This window comes from Orcinus orca, chromosome 11, assembly GCF_937001465.1.
Source record: "Orcinus orca chromosome 11, mOrcOrc1.1, whole genome shotgun sequence".
NCBI classification, from domain to species: domain Eukaryota; kingdom Metazoa; phylum Chordata; class Mammalia; order Artiodactyla; family Delphinidae; genus Orcinus; species Orcinus orca.
The window spans coordinates 37,307,278-37,327,378 of NC_064569.1; the positions used below are offsets into that span (position 1 = coordinate 37,307,278).

At 45.1% G+C, this 20,101-nt stretch overlaps 1 protein-coding gene across 4 annotated transcripts in view; it reads right to left on the bottom strand.

Moving 5' to 3' along the window:
- The window catches only part of SLC38A1 (solute carrier family 38 member 1), a 74,317-nt gene extending 55,258 nt beyond the window's left edge, over window positions 1-19,059 (bottom strand). Inside the window, exons 1-2 of one of the 4 annotated variants that reach the window (XM_004274423.3) lie at window positions 18,622-19,056; window positions 240-354 (exon numbers count right to left, since the gene is read on the bottom strand). The gene's annotated coding sequence lies outside the window, so the exon portion shown is untranslated. Of the gene's footprint in view, window positions 1-239; window positions 355-18,294 lie in introns of all 4 variants that reach the window. The other 3 variants (XM_004274424.2, XM_033436496.2, XM_004274425.2) reach the window with 3 other exon arrangements.
- Window positions 19,060-20,101: the final 1,042 nt, after the last annotated feature.

Consider the following 20,101-nt stretch of genomic DNA (forward strand, 5'->3'; position numbering starts at 1 on the left):
TCTTTTCCTTTCTTTCTTCCTCTCTAGCTCTCTCTCCTCTCTCTTTTTTATTTAACATTGGAATTTTAGCCTGTTTTTAGTCTGTCTTTCATGTAATATTACATAGTACGTATTTTGAAGGACAGAAGTGTTTTTTAAAAGTATATTAGTTCCTTGTTAATAAATAATACAGGGCTTTGTAGAAAAATGCGAAAATACAAGCTTGCAAATGAAAGAACAAATAAAAAGAAAAAAGTCACCTGTTATCTCAGCAAGCAGAGATGATCACTGTATATATATTGGAGTATAACCTTCAAGGATTTTTCTACACACATAGATATAGTGCCTAGCACACAGTAGGCACTCGATAAATATCTGTTAAATGAAAAGAATGAGTACAAATGTTTTAAAAATATGTATACATTTACAAAAATGGAAATCATACCACAGAGTTTTTAAAACATATTTTTTCACTTAACAAGATATGGTCTCCTATCCTGAGTTATGTCCGTAAACACGGGTCTACACCATTACGGCAAATGCTCCTTAACCGCTTGACTGTGCCATATATTGACATCCAACCTACTACTGCTAGACAGTCACACTGCCTGGTGGACAGGAGACTGACAGGTGGAGATGGGCCCTGAGCTGAGACTTTTCAATGAAGGAAAACACGGCCAACGACAAAGACACAGGAAGTGCAGGTTGAGTTTAAGAAACAAAAGAATTATAGTTTCACTGAAAGACTGAAGCAATTATCAGACTATACAGTTAATTAAAAGACCGAATGGGGTCATCATGTGAAGATCTTGACGCTAATCCAACCACAATTACTATCTCCCAACATTTATAATAGGTTACAAATAGAATATTTCTGATCCTTCACTGCAATCTTGTGAGGTATTCTGAAGAAGCATTATTATCTTGCCATGCTTACTGGTACGTTTTACTAATAGTACCAATGTAAAATACAGAAACTTCTTCTCTACTCTTCCTGGTGATATGCATCAAAGGAGAGGATACATAGAGAAACCTGGTTTGGTCTTTCTTACGTTGCTTACAACCTACTCAAACAAGCAAGACCTTCCCATATAAAGTGACAGTATATCATAAAACATTTGTGTGATAGAGACCAAACTGTACAATAGAACAAAGAATAAGTCCAGAAAGATTTCAGAGACATACATACATACATATGTACATACAGGAAGGAAGGAGGGAAGGAAAGAAGGAAGTAAGGAAGGAAAGAAGGGAGGGAGGGAGGGAGGGAGGGAGGTGGGGGGAGGGAGGAAGGAAATTGGAACCTGCAGAAACCAGGTAAGGTTTTATAAAGAGTTAGGACTTGAACTATGTCTAAAAATAGGTAGGATTTAGACTGGGGTAGGGAAGGCATTCCTTGCACTGGAAACAGCACAGGCAAAGACATGGAGGCCAAATGTGCACAGAACACCCACTCAGATGAATCTCGCTACAGCAGAGGGAGCAAGGTACACGTTCTTGAGTAATAAAGAGGTTATATTGGTTTAGCAAAAGCTGATTAAAAAATTGTAGAGGGAAAACCACAATATAAAAAAACCAAAGAATATACTATAACTCAAACGTTGTCCAAAATTACTTTGGGGGATAAATAAACAAAAATACAATTTCAATCGCTAAGACACTGTGTGATGGACTGGCCCACTCAATATTTGTTCCCACGTCTCTCTAGTCCAGCTCTGTATCTAGAGGATAGAGAGTTATACTTCAACTAAAATTAAAGCTTAAAATTGATAGTCTTTGAAAACCTGGGGTCCTCGGGAGGCGGGGAATGGCCTTCAGTAGTGAAAGGCTGGGACCCAGTAAGCACTCTCATAAGAAAAGGTGTTTTCTCCCTTCTTACACAAAATTCATGACTTGGGGGACGAGGGGAAGATGGCGGAAGAGTAAGACGCGGAGATCACCTTCCTCCCCACAGATACACCAGAAATACATCTACACGTGGAACAACTCCTACAGAACACCTACTGAACGCTGGCAGAAGACCTCAGACCTCCCAAAAGGCAAGAAACTCCCCACGTACCTGGGTAGGGCAAAAGAAAAAAGAATAAACAGAGACAAAAGGATAGGGACGGGACCTGCACCAGTGGGAGGGAGCTGTGAAGGAGGAAAGGCTTCCACACACTAGGAAGCCCCTTAGCGGGCGGAGACTGCGGGAGGCGGAGGGGGGAGCTTCGAAGCCGCGGAGCAGAGCACAGCAACAGGGTGTGGAGGGCAAAGCGGAGCGATTCTTGCACAGAGGATCGGAGCCGACCGGCACTCACCAGCCCAAGAGGCTTGTCTGCTCACCCGCTGGGGCGGACGGGGCTGGGGGCTGATGCTCGGGCTTCGGTCAGAGCGCAGGGAGAGGACTAGGGTTGGCGGCGTGAACACAGCCTGCAAGGGGCTAGTGCGCCACGGCTAGCCAGGAGGGAGTCTGGGGGAAAAGTCTGGACCTGCCGAAGAGGCAAGAGACTTTTCTTTCCCTCTTTGTTTCCTGGTGCACGAGGAGAGGGGATTAAGAGCGCTGCTTAAAGGAGCTCCAGAGACGGGCGCGAGCCGCGGCTAAAAGCACGGACCCCAGAGACGGTCATGAGATGCTAAGGCTGCTGCTGCCGCCACCAAGAAGCCTGTGTGCGAGCACACGTCACTATCCACAACCCCCTTGCGAGGAGCCTGTGCAGCCGGCCACCGCCAGGGTTCCGTGATCCAGGGACAAATTCCCCAGGAGAACGCACGGCGTGCCTCAAGCTGGTGCAACGTCACACAGGCCTCTGCCGCCCGCAAGCCTGCCCCGCACTCCGTACCCCTCCCTCCCCCCGGGCCTGAGTGAGCCACAGTCCCCGAAGCAGCTGCTCCTTTAACCCCGTCCTGTCTGACCGAAGAACAGACGCCCTCTGGCGACCTACATGCAGAGGCGGGGCCAAATCCAAAGCTGAGCCCTAGGAGCTGTGAGAACCAAGAAGAGAAAGGGAAGTCTCTCCCAGCAGCCTCAGAAGCAGCGGATTAAATCTCCACAATCAACTTGATGTACCCTGCATCTGTGGAATACATGAATAGACAACGAATCATCCCAAATTGAGGAGGTGGACTTTGAGAGCAAGATTTATTATTTTTTCCTCTTTTCGTTTTTGTGAGTGTGTATGTGTCTGCTTCTGTGTGAGATTTTGTCTGTATAGCTTTGCTTCCACCATTTGTCCCAGGGTTCTATCTGTTTTTTTTTTCTTCTTTTAAAAAAAAATTTTTTTCTTAATAATTATTTTTTATTTTAATAACTTTATTTTATTTTACCTTACTTTATTATATTTTACTTTATCTTCTTTCTCTTTCTTTCTTTCTTTCTTTCTTTCTTTCTTTCTTTCTTTCTTTCTTTCTTTCTTTCCTCCCTCCCTCCCTCTCTCCCTCTCTCTCTCTCTCTCTCTCTTTCTTTTTTTCTTTCTTCTTCAGGACACTGGTCCACAAGAGACCTCCCAGCTCCACATAATATCAAACGGTGAAAATCTCCCAGAGATCTCCATCTCAACACCAGCACCCAGCTTCACTCAACGACCAGCAAGCTACAGTGCTGGACACCCTATGCCAAACAACTAGCGAGACAGGAACATAATCCCACCCATGAGCAGAGAGGCTGCCTAAAATCATAGTAAGTCCACAGACACCCCAAAACACACCACCAGACGTGGACCTGCCCACCAGAGAGACAAGATCCAGCCTCATCCACCAGAACACAGGCACTAGTCCCCTCCACCAGGAAGCCTCCACAACCCACTGAACCAACCTTAGCCAATGGGGACAGACACCAAAAACAACGGGAACTACGAACCTGCAGCCTGCAAAAAGGAGACCCCAAACACAGTAAGATAAGCAAAATGAGAAGACAGAAAAACACACCGCAGATGAAGGAGCAAGATTAAAACCCACCAGACCTAACAAATGAAGAGGAAATAGGCAGTCTACCTGAAAAAGAATTCAGAATAATGATAGTAAAGATGATCCAAAATCTTGAAAATAGAATGGACAAAATGCAAGAAACATTTAACAAGGACCTAGAAGAACTAAAGATGAAACAAGCAATGATGAACAACACAATAAATGAAATTAAAAATACTCTAGAAGGGATCAATAGCAGAATAACTGAGGCAGAAGAACAGATAAGTGACCTGGAAGATAAAAGAGTGGAAATAACTACTGCAGAGCAGAATAAAGAAAAAAGAATGAAAAGAACTGAGGACAGTCTCAGAGACCTCTGGGACAACATTAAAAGCACCAACATTCGCATTACAGGGGTTCCAGAAGAAGAAGAGAAAAAGAAAGGGACTGAGAAAATATTTGAAGAGATTACAGTTGAAAACTTCCCTAATATGGGAAAGGAAATAGTTAATCAAGTCCAGGAAGCACAGAGAGTCCCATACAGGATAAATCCAAGGAGAAATACGCCAAGACACATATTAATCAAACCGTCAAAAATTAAATACAAAGAAAGCATATTAAAAGCAGCAAGGGAAAAACAACAAATAACACACAAGGAATCCCCATAAGGTTAACAGCTGATCTTTCAGCAGAAACTCTACAAGCCAGAAGGGAGTGGCAGGACATATTTAAAGTGGTGAAGGAGAAAAAGCTGCAACCAAGATTACTCTACCCAGCAAGGATCTCATTCAGATTTGATGGAGAAATTAAAACCTTTACAGACAAGCAAAAGCTGAGAGAGTTCAGCACCACCAAACCAGCTTTACAACAAATGCTAAAGGAACTTCTCTAGGCAAGAAACACAAGAGAAGGAAAGACCTACAATAACGAACCCAAAACAATTAAGAAAATGGGAATAGGAACATACATATCGATAATTACCTTAAATGTAAATGGACTAAATGCTCCCACCAAAAGACACAGATTGGCTGAATGGATACAAAACCAAGACCCATCTATATGCTTTCTACGAGAGACCCACTTCAGACCTGGAGACACATACAGACTGAAAGTAAGGGGATGGAAAAAGATATTCCATGCAAATGGAAACCAAAAGAAAGCTGGAGTAGCAATTCTCATATCAGACAAAATACACTTTAAAATAAAGACTACTGGAAGAGACAAAGAAGGACACTACATAATGATCAAGGGATCAATCCAAGAAGAAGATATAACAATTGTAAATATTTGTGCACCCAACATAGGAGCACCTCAATACATAAGGCAAATACTAACAGCCATAAAAGGGGAAATCAACAGTAACACATTCATAGTAGGGGACTTTAACACCCTACTTTCACCAATGGACAGATCATCCAAAATGAAAATAAATAAGGAAACACAAGCTTTAAATGATACATTCAACAAGACGATCGAAATTGATATTTATAGGACAGTCCATCCAAAAACAACAGAAGACACATTTTTCTCAAGTGCTCATGGAACATTCTCCAGGATAGATCATATCTTGGGTCACAAATCAAGCCTTGGTAAATTTAAGAAAATTGAAATTGTATCAAGTATCTTTTCTGACCACACTGCTATGAGACTAGATATCAATTACAGGAAAAGATCTGTAAAAAATACAAACACATGGAGGCTAAACAATACACTACTTAATAATGAAGTGATCACTGAAGAAATCAAAGAGGAAATCAAAAAGTACCTAGAAACAAATGACAATGGAGACACGACGACCCAAAACCTATGGGATGCAGCAAAAGCACTTCTAAGAGGGAAGTTTATAGCAATACAATCCTACCTTAAGAAACAGGAAACATCTCGAATAAACAACCTAAAGCAATTAAAGAAAGAACAACAAAACCCCAAAGTTAGCAGAAGGGAAGAAATCATAAAAATCAGATCAGAAATAAATGAAAAAGAAATGAAGGAAACAATAGCAAAGATCAATACAACTAAAAGCTGGTTCTTTGAGAAGATAAACAAAATAGATAAACCATTAGCCAGACTCATCCAGAAAAAAAGGGAGAAGACTCAAATCAATAGAATTAAAAATGAAAAAGGAAAAGTAACAACTGACACTGCAGAAATACAAAACATCATGAGAGATTACTGCAAGCAACTCTATGCCAATAAAATGGATAACCTGGAAGAAATGGACAAATTCTTAGAAATGCACAACCTGCCAAGACTGAATCAGGAAGAAATAGAAAATATGAACAGACCAATCACAAGCACTGAAATTGAAACTGTGATTAAAAATCTTCCAACAAACAAAAGCTCAGGACCAGATGGCTTCACAGGCGAATTCTATCAAACATTTAGGGAAGAGCTAACACCTATCCTTCTCAAACTCTTCCAAAACATAGCAGAGGGAGGAACACTCCCAAATTCATTCTACGAGGCCACCATCACCCTGATACCAAAACCAGACAAGGATGTCACAAAGAAAGAAAACTGCAGGCCAATATCACTGATGAACATAGATGCAAAAATCCTCAACAAAATACTAGCAAACAGAATCCAACGGCACATTAAAAGGATCATACACCATGATCAAGTGGGGTTTATTCCAGGAATGCAAGGATTCTACAGTATATGCAAATCAGTCAACGTGATACACCATATTAACAAATTGAAGGAGAAAAAACATATGATCATCTCAATAGATGCAGAGAAAGCTTTCAACAAAATTCAACACCCATTTATGATAAAAACCCTGCAGAAAGTAGGCATAGAGGGAACTTTCCTCAACATAATAAAGGCCATATATGACAAACCCACAGCCAACATCGTCCTCAATGGTGAAAAACTGAAAGCATTTCCACTAAGGTCAGGAAGAAGACAAGGTTGCCCACTCTCACCACTCTTATTCAACATAGTTTTGGAAGTTTTAGCCATAGCAATCAGAGAAGAAAAGGAAATAAAAGGAATCCAAATTGGAAAAGAAAAGTAAAGCTGTCACTGTTTGCAGATGACATGATACTATACAGAAAGAATCCTAAAGATGCTACCAGAAAACTACTAGAGCTAATCAATGAATTTGGTAAAGTAGCAGGATACAAAATTAATGCACAGAAATCTCTGACATTCCTGTACACTAATGATGAAAAATCTGAAAGTGAAATCAAGAAAACACTCCCATTTACCACTGCAACAAAAAGAATAAAATATCTAGGAATAAACCTACCTAAGGAAACAAAAGACCTGTATGCAGAAAATCATAAGACACTGATAAAAGAAATTAAAGATGATACAAATAGATGGAGATATATACCATGTTCTTGGATTGGAAGAATCAACATTGTGAAAATGACTCTACTCCCAAAGCAATCTACAGATTCAATGCAATCCCTATCAAATTACCAGTGGCATTTTTCACAGAACTAGAACAAAAAAATTCACAATTTGTTTGGAAACACAAAAGACCCCGAATAACCAAAGCAATCTTGAGAACGAAAAACGGAGCTGGAGGAATCAGGTTCCCTGACTTCAGACTATACTACAAAGCTACAGTAATCAAGACAGTATGGTACTGTCACAACAACAGAAAGATAGATCAATGGAACAGGATAGAAAGCCCAGAGATAACCCCACGCACATATGGTCACCTTATCTTTGATAAAGGAGGCAGGAATGTACAGCGGAGAAAGGACAGCCTCTTCAATAAGTGGTGCTGGGAAAACTGGACAGGTACATGTAAAAGTATGAGATTTGATCATTCCCTAACACCATACACAAAAATAAGCTCAAAATGGATTAAAGACTTAAATGTAAGGCCAGAAACTATCAAACTCTTAGAGGAAAACATAGGCAGAACACTCTATGACATAAATCACAGCAAGATCCTTTTTGACCCACCTCCTAGAAAAATGGAAATAAAAACAAAAATAAACAAATGGGACCTAATGAAACTTCAAAGCTTTTGCACAGCAAAGGAAACCATGAACAGGACCAAAAGACAACCCTCAGAATGGGAGAAAATATTTGCAAATGAAGCAACTGACAAAGGATTAATCTCCAAAAGTTTTAAGCAGCTCATGCATCTCAATAACAAAAAAACAAACAACCCAATCCAAAAATGGGCAGAAGACCTAAATAGACATTTCTCCAAAAAAGATATACAGACTGCCAACAAACACATGAAAGAATGCTCAACATCATTAATCATCAGAGAAATGCAAATCAAAACTACAATGAGATATCATCTCACACCAGTCAGAATGGCCATCATCAAAAAATCTAGAAACAATAAATGCTGGAGAGGGTGTGGAGAAAAGGGAACACTCTTGCACTGCTGGTGGGAATGTGAATTGGTACAGCCACTATGGAGAACAGTACGGAGGTTCCTTAAAAAACTACAAATAGAACTACCATATGACCCAGCAATCCCACTACTGGGCATATACCCTGAGAAAACCATAATTCAAAAAGAGTCATGTACCAAAATGTTCATTGCAGCTCTATTTACAATAGCCCGGAGATGGAAACAACCTAAGTGTCCATCATCGGATGAATGGATAAAGAAGATGTGGCACATATATACAGTGGAATATTACTCAGCCATAAAAAGAAACGAAATTGAGCTATTTGTAATGAGGTGGATGGACCTAGAGTCTGTCATACAGAGTGAAGTAAGTCAGAAAGACAAAGACAAATACCGTATGCTAACACATATATATGGAATTTAAGAAAAAAAAAATGTCATGAAGAACCTAGGGGTAAGATAGGAATAAAGACACAGACCTACTAGAGAATGGACTTGAGGATATGGGGAGGGGGAAGGGTAAGCTGTGACAAAGCGAGAGAGTGGCAGGGACATATATACACTACCAAACGTAAAATAGATAGCTAGTGGGAAGCAGCCGCATAGCACAGGGAGATCAGCTCGGTGCTTTGTGACCACCTAGAGGGGTGGGATAGGGAGGGAAGGGAGGCTCAAGTGGGAAGGGATATGGGGATATATGTATCCATATAGCTGATTCACTTTGTTATACAGCAGAAACTAAAGCAACATTGTAAAGCAATTATACTCCAATAAAGATGTAAAAAAAAAAAAAAAAACAACTCATGACTTATCCAGTGTTTATGTCTCAGCTCTGCTAGGTCTTGGCCTCCCACTTTCTCTCTACTGGCTTCCCCGACTTCTGTCAGTCACGCTCAGCCTCATATCTGGAAAGTAACCTTGAACTGTCACCCCTCCCTCCTGTCTTTACTGCAAACAGTCTGAACAACTTGCCCCCGACCTCATCATTCCCCTGAACCCAGGATCCACTGGCAAATCCGGGCTTCACCCTTCAGGAGCTGTGCTGACCCTGGGCAAGTAGGTTAACCTCTCTTTACCACAGTGTCCTCATCTGTAAAATGGAGATAAAGCAGTGCCCGCCTTACAGAGTCCTTATAAAGTCTCCATAACTGGGTCCATGCTCGGCCTGATTCTGGTAAGCGAGGGTGACTGTCACTGCTACTATTGCTACCTCTTCCTAATCAAGGCAAGTGGCCTTTTCTCGGTCCTCATCCCTTCACTTCCCTGCACAGGAGGGTCACTGTTTCCGGACCTCCACCACCTTGCCCCTCGCCGCATCCTCCTACACGCTGCTTCCTGCCTCCTTTGCCAGCTCCTGTCCTCCTCCCAGCCTCAGTGTGGGCAGCCCTTCTCCCTCCATTCGTCCTCCGCACACTCCAAACTCTTTCCTTTGTAAGTTTCAAGGCTGAAGTGTCAGGCTTCACCCCGCAAGGGCATCTTTCATATCTTTTTCCCCCCAGGCCTTTTCATTTTACAAAACTAGAAATCCTCTGCGTTTTGAAATAGGATCTTCCTCATAAATATTACTTGCTAATGATCACGTCACTTAACATGGCATGTGTTTCTTCATCTGTAAACTGAGAAGGCTGCAGGGGAGGGGCAATCTCTCAGGTTCCCTCCTGCTCAGAAAAATTTCCACAAATTGTTTTCAGACCCCAGCTGCCCGCCGGCCCTCCCCACGTGGATGTTTGCCATGACCTCCAACTCCACGTGCCTCACTGAACACATCACCCGACCTCACACATCAGCTTTTCTATTTCTGTTCACGATAATGTTCGTTCCCCTCCTCACTCAGACATGGAACCCGGATATCTAATCAGTCCCCAGGTCCTATCAACATTCTTTCATACCGTCCCTTCCTTCCTCTCGTTCCTTCCAGCTCCCCAGTCCTAGCCTGGCCAGTCGCTTCCCCCCGTGCTGCCTACTGAGCCCTACCCACTTCAGGAAGACGCAGGTTCTTCCTGAAAATTCATGTCTTGCACATTCCTCTTCACCCTCCCCTTGCCAATCATAACTGTTCCTAATAGCTGAATCCCTGGAACCTCAAATTCAAGGCCCAGATTGCTCTTACCTCTCTCTTTAAATTTCTCTCCCACGATGTTCCTTCTGAACCTTCCATTCCTGTGACGGACCTACTTATAAGCAGTTTTCTGCTTTGCTTCCACCATCTTGGTCCTAACATACTTCCCGCAAACCCCTTCCCCATCAAGCTCATGCTCATTTAAGTACAACATTTCTTTCAAAGCCCATCTCGCTGGCTTGCATGCTTTTTTTTTTTTTTTTTTAATTTCAAGCCAACCTTCTCTGTGAGGTCTTCCTCCAATGACCAGCTCATGACTGATTATTTACTTGTGATGAATTCTTACAGCACTTTTGTAGAGATTACTCACTGGCTTATAGCAAGAGTTCTTATATCTTTTCATGATCTCCTTATGGAGTTATCCAGTTCCCTAATTATTATACATTTTCAACTTCTCGAGGACAGGGACCACAGCCCTCTTAGCTCTCCAGCACACGGTGATAGTGAATATGTTAACAATAATGGTGATGACTAAATTGAAAACGCAAGCTATGATAATCTGTCCATAGACAATACAGCAGCAATCCTCACAACACAATTTCACAGGAAAACATAACAAAATGGGAAGTTAAAGGAAGCAACACATACAGCCCCACAGCACAGTTTTCATTAAGTCTGCCACTTAATTTCTTGTACATTTGATCCGGGCATGTGAGAATTACGTGAAAGTGCATTTAAAACTGTAAAGTACTATATGAATGGAAGGTATTTATCATGAACATCCCGGCCTCTATGCCTGGAATGTTTGAGAACTCTTGGCATGATTTCTACAAGTTCAGAGAAAGGGTTGTATTAAAGGAGTGGTTCTCAACTGGGGACCATTTTGGCGCCCATTTGACCATGCCTGGAGACATTTTTTGTTGTCACAAGTGAGAGGGTGCTAAACACCATACAATGCACAGGGTGGCTGCCCACAACAAAGCCTCATCTGGCCCCAGATGCCAAGAGTGCCGAGGGTGAGAAGCCCCATGTTAAAGGAAGCTCACCAGAGGATCAAGACTGACCATTTCTGCACGGGGCAGAGACGAGCTGCTCACTTCCCTGGAAAGACTGCCCCCTGCGTCCTGTCTTATTCACAGTATCCCAGCACCTGCTCCTACCACTCCACAAGGCTGTTCAGGTTCCCAGATGGTCTTTTATTTTCTTAATTTTTATTTTTTTATTTAACTATTTCATTTTGTTGGAAAATATTTGACTAGGTAATACATGTACATAGTACAATATTCATAAAGTACAAAAGAGTCTACAGGGAAAAAAGCCTCCTTCACTCCTTATCCCCCAAGAAGTTCCCTCCCATGTTTTCTTCTATAACTTTTACAGTTTTATTTTTTACATTAAAATCTTTGACTCATCCAGATGATCTTTTAAATGTCTGTTATCAACATGCCCAGCCTACGATGTTGGGGAGTTAACCTACCCATATTCAGATGTTTTGAAACTATTCTGATTTCTCAAAGTCAGAAAATATTAATAAACTCTAGAAGCCAATGAAGTTAATCTGTAACTCTGGATATAGGAGGACGGACTGTATATTACATTACAAAAACTAAAGTTTGATTTAATTAAAACAGTGAGTGTCTTTGAGCAGTGTGAATACCACACAAGTAAAAATCTTTCTCATCAACTGAAAATTCATGGATTTAAATAATCACATACAGAGTTTAAAAACAGCTTGGCATATTACAGCCTTTGAGAAATTCTTTTTCTTTGCACATGTATGTTTTTGCTATAGTAATATCTGTGATCAAGGATTACTATTGAACTAAAAACAATAAACCGGAGTTTATTTTTTTTAAGTCCTAGCTGTTATGACAGCTAACTCCCAACAAAATACTCCAGGAAAAACAGAAATAATGACAATTTGAAAGCACCACAAAGTGCTTTCAAACTGCATGTAAGGAGGTTCATTTATAAATATAAACATTAAAAAATGTGCCATTATTTGAAAAGAGAAAATATAATAAAACACACTATAACTAAATACCAAATGATGTTATAGTCCTTGAACAAGTTTTTTCTTCTCTTTGGACCTTTGTCTTAGACAGAATCTGAAGTTCAGATTAACTGATGCACTCTCAAAGATCTCTCCCACTTCTAAAATCCTCTGAATTTATGATTCTGTAGACTGTTTCTTAATGAATCACTTTCATTTCAGAGATAAGAAGATGGGCTTGTGGACAAGTCTTTTGAATAGGTGACTTAGACTAGGAGTACTCAGTTCTGACTACACATAGAAATCACCTTGGGAGTTTTAGAAAAATAACAGTGATAATCTGCCCCCCCAACGCACACCAGTTTCTGATTCACTTGGTCTACGATGGAATCTAAGCACGGATATTTTAAATGCTCTGTAGGGGATTCTAATGTGCTGCCAACATTAAGATCTACAGATTACATTGGGTTGGCCAAAAAGTTCATTCAGGTTTTTCCGTGAGATGGTATGGAAAAACCCGAACGAACTTTTTGGCCGATCCAATACTAAGGGTTTAAAAACAAATGCAGCAGGAGCCCAAGTTGGTAAGCTGAATGAGCAAAGCAGATTGGGCACAAGAAACTGGAGAACATGTGTCTCATCTATTTCAGTAAAAGTAAGACAGATCTTTTGGTTTCTTTTCAAGAAATGCCAGAAATCCCCAGGCTTTAAGTGAAATTCTGATACTGTACTTAAATGCTGACAACTAATTCCAAACAATTTGAAGAGAACGTGGAGGTCCCACAAAATCTACCCACAGGTTTCATTTGCTTCTGTAGCCACCGGTTTGCAACATAAACAAAACCAGTTCAATAAACCAAGCCCAGCTTTTCCTCTGTGCTCTGTCCTGCTGCTCTCCCAACTCAGAGCCTCCCTCCCCCCAGACCTTGGGCCATAACCTCTCCCTTTCCTTTTCCTTTCCATTGTCTCTTTTCCAATCATCTTCATCATTCCTAAGACATGGAAACTGAGACCCACACATTAAATCTTTATTTGGCCCTGGCTGCATCACTGGATGGGCTTCTACGCCCGGGAAAATTCAGGTTATAAACTGTAACCTGAGGCTGTGACTCCAAGATGTCAACAACTGGTGAGCTTTGCCAAGTCAGGGGAAAAGCCGGTCAGGCTCATAATTTCACATTACCAAGACTTTATCAAACAATATATGGAAGTCTTCATTTAATGTCTGCTTTTGTTTTGCTTGCTTTTAAATCTAAACCACTGCGTATGAGAATTATCCCTGGTGTTGTTATTGTTTTTGTTTTGTTTTTTGTTTTTTAAGTTCCTATGTCTGGGCTCTGCCCCAGGATGACTAAATCTGAATCTCTGGAAATGGAGTCTGGGCATTGGTAGCTTTTAAAAGACTCGAGGTGAGCCTAATGTGACGCTCACGTTGAGAATCGTTCATCTCTACCCGTCTCCTAAAACTGCCGATTAGCAGTGTGTTTAACTCCAGACGACTATCATCTTGAGTTCTTTTAACTTGTTCAAGGATGTTCTCACCTCTGTTCTCATTGTACCTTCACAACTCTGTGAGTTTGGCCGCTTGGACACTATCATCGGCATTGGACAGATGAGAAAACGAGGCATTAAAAATGTTAACTGGGGCTTCCCTCGTGGCGCAGTGGTTGAGAGTCCGCCTGCCGATGCAGGGGATGCGGGTTCGTGCCCCGGTCCGGGAAGATCCCACATGCCGCGGAGCGGCTGGGCCCGTGAGCCATGGCCGCTGAGCCTGCGCGTCCGGAGCCTGTGCTCCGCAACGGGAGAGGCCACAACAGTGAGAGAGGCCCGCGTACCGCAAAAAAAAAAAAAAAAAAAAATGTTAACTGAGTTGCCCCAGTGGACCCAGCTAGTTATTGGCAAAGACACACTGTAGCTTCACCTGAGGCAGAGTTCCTTGATCGCAACATGGCTGCCTGCAAAGTTTCCCCAAACCATGGTGCTTCCCTATCACTGAATTCCTTTATGCTTAGTAGTAACCTTAACACACAGGAGGTGAGTAGAAAAACTGATGAATAAAATGTGATCAACTTCCAGAAATAAGTGTAACAATGTTTTTTTTTTCTTATCATACTTAACCCTTCCCTTATTTTATTTATTTTTTATTATTTATTTTTAACAACTTTATTGGAGTATAATTGTTTTACAGTGTTGTGTTAGTTTTTCCAGCTATACATACATATATCCCCATATCCCCTCCCTCTTGTGTCTCCCTCCACCCTCCCTATCCCACCCCTCTAGGTGGTCACAAAGCACCGAGCTGATCTCCCTGTGCTATGCAGCTGCTTCCCACTAGCTACCTATTTTACATTTGGTAGTGTACATATGTCCATGCCACTCTCTCACTGCGTCCCAGCTTACCCTTCCGCCTCCCCGTGTCCTCAAGTCCACTCTCTCTGTCTGTGTCTTTATTCCTGTCCTGTCCCTAGGTTCATCAGAACCTTTTTTTTTTTTTTAGATTCCATATATATGTGTTAGCATACGGTATTTGTTTCTCTCTTTCTGACTTACTTCACTCTGTATGACAGACTCTAGGTCCATCCGCCTCACTGTTTTTAAAAGACTCAATTTAGGGTAAGTGTTCTAAGTTGTCCTTCTGTGAAATCTATGCTATTTGGAATGTGCTTCCTTCCACGAACCTGCACACCACCTTTCATAGATGCACATTCTCCCAGGGACTGAGAACATTCAGGTAGTTTCCATTAAGGTATTATTTTCAGAGTATTTTCAAATGATTAAATATTCATTGAATATTAGAGGTAAGGGGAACTTTCCTGATCAGCTTCCCCCATCTCTTCTGATAGATGAGAAACCTGAAGTCCCTTTTAATTCAATATATATGGACTGCTAACATTGTGCCAAGCACTGCACAACCATTATCCTCATTAAACCTTCTGAATAACTCATCATACCACTACCACCACGTTTAACAAATGGGGGGTGGGGTGGGAAATGAGGCTCAGAAATGCTAAAAAAAACACAAAACTTGCTCAAGGTCCCCAGGCTGGAGACCTGGGACTGATTCAAAGCATATGTCCTTATCCTCCACCTTCCATCACCTGGACTGATGACGGTGGAAAAAGTGAAAGATAAATCTTTATTGAAAGGTGAGGTGATCAGTGGACACATTTGATGAGGTAGAAAAGTGGCATGTAGGCTAAGCCTTCACAAATATAGAGCATTTCAGTAGGCATTCCAGTTTGGAATCAACATCAATATTGAGGCAGAAAAGTGAAAGGAAGGGTATAGGGTGAACTGGGAGAAAGAGGTGAGGATTGTGGAGGGTCCCGAGCGCCCAGCTAAGGAATTTAGACGTTAACTGTAGGCAACTGGAACCCACTGAAGGTTTTCAGAAGCAAGATGAGTTTTAGAAATGAGTTTTGAAAACAGAGATCACATGGAAGTGTCGAGATTGAATTAGGGGAGCAGAGCTTGGTACAGAGATCAGCTAGAAGCCCATCACACCTCCTTTGCTGGCTACTTCACTCTTTACCACGCGCTGTGCTTGCATCTGCTCCCCTGAGCGCTGGTTTCTTCGGGGCACCTCAATGTCCGTTTCACCGTTCTTGTATCCCAAGCGACCGCTGCAATTGCCCTGTCTAGGGCAGATAACAGAGACCTGAACCCGGGCAGTGGGAATGGAGATGAAAAAACAGATTTCTGGAGCATTTGCAGCACCTGGTAACTGCTCAGAAGCGGAGAGAAGGTAAGAGAGAAGAAGAAGCAGAGTAGAAAAAGACTCTGACGTTTCAACTTAACAGGGGAACAAATAATGAGATACAGAAAGAAAGGGATGGTCAACAGTAGCACAAAGTGCTGAACAAGATGTTTTGGCCAAGGTCTCAATGCAACAGGCATTTATTAAGCAGCTACTCTGTGCTGGGCATTAGGGGAACAGTAATGAATTAGACTGGTCTTTGCCCTCAAGTATCACCCAGAGGGAGGAAAAGACGGCCTAGCAATAACCAGGTTCCTGGACTCTTAGTCTCAGGACAAATGTCCCCTCTCACACAGGCCCTCCTAGAGGGTCATCTGTTTCAAGCACCCTCCCCCATCACATGATCCTGTTTTATTTCTTCATTGCTGGAACAAATCTCCAAAATTCATTTATAGGTACATTTATTGTCTGTTTCCCCCAGGAGAATGGAAGTCTCACAGAAGCAAGAACTTTATCTTGCTAGTTGTTAACTGCCACATAAACCCTCAGTAGGAAAAACTCATTGAATACGTTGGAGGGGAAAAAAAAAAGTGCATAAACGTCAAGGTTAAGACCTCGAGCCAAACTAGGTGAGTTTCTCGATGCCTAAGGCGACATACTGAACACTGAATTAACTCTGAAGGGTAAAGCCATTTTGAGATTGGGGTCCAAACCGAAATCCAGGGGGCCCACCATGGATCAGAGCCCTGACTCGGCTGTTTCGCATAGATTTCAGGAATACCCACCCAGCGAGAGATATTTAACAATGAGGCCAGCCAGCCGCCTGGCTCAGGTTTTATTTCAGTTGTCCTTCTGACGTCAGAAGAAGCACGAGTTGCTGCACAGTTTCTTCTATCAAGGTGACAAATTACAGCCTTGTTGGGCCCAGCAGTCTGCAAACCATAGATTTATTCTCTCCTCCCCCTTATATTAAAAATTTTTAAACCCACGGCAGAGATGTCAGATTCCTTTCCAAATGCAAATAAATCCTGTTTCCTAGCTCTCGGGTCTTTTTTCACTCATGAAATACATCACCAGGGATTCGTATGCGGAAGTATGCGATCCTGGTGGCAGTTAGGTTTTCACCGTAGAACCAGTGCAATAAAAACCGGGTCCGCGCCGCAGAGTGAGACACAAAGGACTCTCAAAATTGTAGCACCACCTTCCTAAGCCGAAGACAGCCTGTGAAAGGCACCCGAAACTCCGTGACGCGCTTACCGCGAAATTCCTTTTGCCGCCATATGCACTTGTACCTTCTCTGACTACAGTTCAGCCCAAACCCAGGTCCGGGCGATTCCGCAGGGAAGCGGCGCCCAGGCAGCCCTGTAACCTGGAGGTCCCAGTGGGCGCTGAGGAGCCCGATGCTCCGGAAGGCGGATTACGGTGCGGGGCGGGGACGCGCACCAGGGCGAAGGAACACCTTCCTCCGGGCACGGCCGCGGCGAGGTTAAAGGCCTTTTGTGGCAACGTTTAGGGAAGCGAGCGAGATGCGGGGGTGGAGGGAGGAGGTGGGAGTGCAGGCGAGGACTGTCCGCGCCCGCGCCCCGCGCAAGCGGTGGCCTTTTGTTCGCCAGCTGAAGCGGATCCCAGCTCTCAGAGTGGCACTTCTCTCTTTCTCTCCTTCTTCATTTGGGAAAGAACTTCTTTGGGGCGGGAAAGGGCAGTGAGTCACTGCCAGCATCCTTTAGCAATCACCCCCTCACCTCCACCCCACGACCCGCATCCTCCCACTCCTATTCATACTGAGAGCGGAGCAGAGCTCGAGAAGGGCCGGCAAGCGTGCTCCCGTTTACTCGGGCTCCGCGCCTCCGCTCCCCGACCCGCGGCCAGTCCCCGAGACCCAGACGGCCGCACACACAGTCCCGAGGACATCACATGCCCTCCTCGGGGCCCTGCGGACACAGGAAATTCCCCGCAACTGCCCGGCATTCAAACACTCGTCGGGTGTGCAGTCGCGCCCTCACCTCGGCCGGGCTCTCCAGACCCTCGTGGTCCCTAACCCCCGTGTGACTGAACCAGATCTGGTGCCACAATCTGTCCCTAAGAAAACAGACTCCAAAAGTAAGCCAGAGCCCATGCAAAGGTGAAATAAGGGGCCCTGGCACCTCCTTACACTGTCGTGGGCGGTCAGGAGAACCGGGGATCTGGACTTTTCCTAAAAGCAAAATCCGAACGCATCCGGCACAGCCGCGCACTCCTTCCTTTCTCGCCGCATGGATGACTTCTGCATTACCGCCTCCTCTCACATCTAAAACATCCCTTTCCTCCCCGCCGCCGCTCCCTCAGCTCTCCCCGGGAACGCGAAATCACCTTACCTCGGGCAATAAAGGAAAAGTGGCAAAAGGAGACGTCAAGGTATCCGCCCTTCCGGGATTTTCCCCCGGCCGTGCGACGTCCTTTGTGTCAAGGTCTGGCTGCCTCAGCGGAGGAAAGGTGGCCTCCGTCAGTGAGGTCTGGGCAGGGAGGCTCAGCGTGGCGTGGCGGATTTCCGAGGAAGGTGAAGGGCGGCGACCTTCAGGCGGAGCGGCGTGGCTGCCCCAGCCCGCGCTCTCCTGTCTCTCCTCCTTTCGGAGCCGATTGCATCAGAATCTCCCCCCACCACCAACCCCCACCCACACGGTGCTCGCCAGCCTCGCACTTACATCCACATGCTCGGCCGCCGAGGGTCTCGAATCGCAGTCATTCTCCTATTGGGGGGCGCGTCGCCCCTGTGCATCCATGGCTCGTGACGGTTTAGCTGGGAAAGTCAGGCTATTCCTCCGCGTCCAGCGTGCCGTCGCCTCCCCTCCTGCACGCCCGCTCTTTAACCGAAGCTGCGTGTCACTCAGCGGTGCCCGTCACATGGTGCCTCTGCCGGCGGCCGCCCCTTGCTACCTCCTTGTCACCGCCCGCCGAGGATGCAGCGACCGCGGCCGGCGGAGACTGAGCATTCGGGAAGAAGGGAGGAGTGAAGGAGGGGTTGCGGGTCGTGCGTGTGCGGGGCGCGCCGGCGGTGGCACCGGGAGCAGAGGCTGCGCGCAGCCTGGACACCTGCCCCACGCCCCCCTGGGGCCTGGCAGCGAGCCCAGAGCCCAGCTGCGGCGGCGGCTGGAGAGCCCTCGGGGATGGAGGAGGTGGGGGCGGCTTGGGGGGCGCGGAAGGAGGAGACGAAGGCTGCGCCCTGCGGGACTGGAGGGGCGCTTTTGGGGTCAGCGCCAAGGCCGGGCCGGGGCGCGGGAGCGAGGGGAGGTGCATTGTGGGAAGGGCGCCGCGTGAGGCTGGCCGTGGGAGTGGCTGGTCGGCGCGCAGTCCCGCGAGCCGCTAGCGCCGCAGGAGCCGCGGGTATAGAGGGAGCGGCGTGTCGGCTCCCCCGGGAAGGCGCCGAAATGGCCGGGGTCGGCGGGGAGGGAGCCGAAGCGACTGGGGCAGCGGGGAACGCTGCACCTCTGGAAACCCTTTGTCCGCAACCCGCAGTGGGAGGCACCTCCTGTCCTCCGGATCCAACACCCGCAGACCTCGCCAGCCCTCCCCGAGATCTGTTCTGGGGGGCTCTGTTTGGGGGATTGGGTGGTTTTGCTGAACTGCGGGCGCACTCTGGCCCGGCGGGGAGACCCCACGTGATTCCGCTCCGGGCTCGGCGCGTCGGGGTACAGGGAGCCCGGCGCTCCAAGTCGGGGGCCAGCGGGGAGCGAGGGCGCAGGATGGAGGGGCCTGGGACAGCAGGGCCCATTTCCCTTTCTTTTGCTCACTCTTTGTTCCAGGCACAGCCCCTTTGAACTGGCTGGGCACTTCCTTGCCGGGGAGTGTGTTTCCTTAAAATGGCGACAGGAAATCCCACCTGCGCGTCAGCCAATTAGACTGTCAGCGCAGCGCGAATTTGCGAGGTGGAAACTCGAGCCTTTTATTGACAGGAACGGTTCCGTCTCCGTGTTCCATCAAAACAGGAAAGGGAAGGTGAATCATCTGTCAAAAATTAATCTACCTGGAGCATTTCAAGGGGGCAGACCGAGTAGCCTCTGTCACCGAGTGGCTATGGCTTTTTAGTCACCGCTGGAAAGGAGAGAATACAACCAAACTCCTCGTAACTGACTAAAATCCTCGTTCCGTCCAGTCTTCGTTAGTTCAAGAATGGCTATCAGAGAA